The following is a 2,500-nucleotide window of genomic DNA, read 5'->3' as shown; positions in this document are numbered from 1 at the left end:
TGTGGATTTAACTGGTTTTTGTATATTAAATTCACTCAAATATCAACTAATTCTGAACCTATCAAACGGAGGTTGTGGGGCTGGATGCAGCTCACACCAGCCTCCACCCTCTGGGGAGGGCTGCCCCAAACCCCACATCAGACGCCGGGGGACGGACTCCTGCCCATTCCCACACCACCCGGGGGCCAGAAGCAAAAGTGTTCAGCCCTAGGTGCCCCAGGGCCTGGGTGTGAAAGATGGCTGTGCAGCCTGCTGTGTGACCACAGTGGAGCTCTGACCCTCTCTGGGCCTCCTTGTGCCCACTGTGAAGTAATGGCACCGACCGACCAGCTGATCTTTGGGGAATCCTTCCACTGTGAGATTGCGAGTCTTTCTGACATTGTTGCTCTTTCTCCACCACTTCTACCACCCCTGTCCAAGCCTACCCTCGCTCACCTGGACTTCTGCAGCTCTCTCCTCTCGGGCTTCCCACCCAACAGCTGCAAAGACTAAGATGTGAATCAGATCCTGGCACTGCCTGGTTAAAACCACCCTTACTTTGCCATGGCACTTAGCACCAAGCTCACAGTCCTCACGTGGCCGGGAGTCCCTGCGTGACTTGGTTCTGGTGGCCTCCCCTGCCCTGTGCTCTAGCCACGCTGTCCTTGCTGCTCCTAGAGTTAGCCCAGCACACTGCTGCCTCAGGACCTTTGCACTGGCTGTTCCCGCTGCCTGAACTGTCCTGCCTTCCTCTCCAGGGTTTTACGTTCTGGCTCCTCATTGCTCAGCTCCCCAGGGGCCTCTCTGACCAACTCAGTCTGTCCGTGGTACCCCCTGTTTATGTTCATCAGCACCCCTTTCTTCCTCTGAAGCTATCTGTTTTGGTGTTCATTTTCCGGTTCAGCATCTGGCGCCCTCTGCAAGAAGCCATCCCCCGAGAGCAGGGACAGTGTCTGCTTGGTCCATGGCTCTCTCTGTGAGCGGGGCATGAGTGAATGTCTGTAGGGCCTGAGTGCCAGCCTCCATAAGGTCTTGGCTTAGGTGCTACGGAGCCTGTGGTCTTGGGCAAGTCACCGCCCCGCTCTGACGCTGTGTCCTCATCTGTCAAACGGGGCAGGTGCCACCATGAGCCCTCGGGCTTCAGGGAGGACCCAGGAGAGGGAGGGGTTCCTGCGACACTGGCCCTGGGTGCTGCCCTCCGTTTAGGACCTAGAGCAGTGATGGCGAACCTTTTGAGCTCGGCGTGTCAGCATTTTGAAAAACCCTAACTTAACTCTGGTGCCGTGTCACATACGGAAATTTTTTGATATTTGCAACCATAGTAAAACAAATACTTATATTTTTGATATTTATTTTATATATTTAAATGCCATTTAACAAAGAAAAATCAACCCAAAAAAATGAGTTTGCATGTCACCTCTGACACGCGTGTCATAGGTTCGCCATCACTGACCTAGAGTGCGGTCCCACAGCTCCAGAAGGCCTTTCTTGACCGCGAGTAACCAGGACACTGGGCGCTTGCGGTTTGCCGAGGTTTTCTTGGGGACGGAGGCACATGGCCACTAGAGGGCGCCCGAGGCTTGCGGCTGGCAGGGAAGGCCCCAGAGGTGTGCGGGACCCGCTTGCCTGAGTGGCTCCTGTGGTGAGTGACCAGCTGACAGGGTGTGCTGCCCGCTGAAGTTTGATATTATAAATGCCCCTTCTTTCACGAAATGATGGTGGTTCTCGGTGGTGGTTTAAAAGCAGGTGCCCCCACTTAGCCACAGGAAAACACTGGTGACTCTAGGTTGGTCCCCGAAAGGTTGGCGGGAAGGTTTAGCTCCATGAAATCCCAATTACTCTGTTGGGTGGGAGCAAGGGTCAGGATTTGGGGTTCATGGAAGAGGCTGCTGGGAAGGTGCGACAACTCCCATCCCAACACACACGTGTGCACACACAGACACAAGGACATATAAACACATACAAACACATGCACACACGTGCACACACAAGCCCCTGCACACAGACATAGGCACACACAAATACACACTTGCACACACACAAGCACATATACCAGTAAACACATAAGCACATGTGTGCACACACAAGCCCCGGCATACACACATGCACACACAGACACATGCACACATGAACACGTGCACACACATGCCCCTGCACACATGTATACACACACGTGCACACGCACACACTCAGGGGGAAGTCCCAGGAACACCCACAGCACTCCATGTGTCTCACCAAAGACGACAGATGCCCCCAAGTCCCTCCCAAATTCTCAGCTCCGCCCTGGGGCTTGGGACACGGGGAGCCCGGGGAGCCTCCCGGGGCAGATGTCACCGGACAGTGTTCCGTGAGGACGGTGCCACGCACACACATTTACTCAGGGGAATGTCTAGCCACGGCTTCCGGGTCTGTGCACATTCACTTAAAAAAAAAAGGTTTCCATGAGAGGATTTTTGGTAATCACCTAGTTTTTAATACAATATTCGTATACAAAACCCCCATTTCACACAACTTCCTGTAC

Source organism: Myotis lucifugus, unplaced genomic scaffold (assembly GCF_000147115.1).
Source record: "Myotis lucifugus unplaced genomic scaffold, Myoluc2.0 scaffold_2804, whole genome shotgun sequence".
Lineage (NCBI taxonomy): Eukaryota > Metazoa > Chordata > Mammalia > Chiroptera > Vespertilionidae > Myotis > Myotis lucifugus.
Note: the sequence above shows the minus strand (reverse complement) of the source record.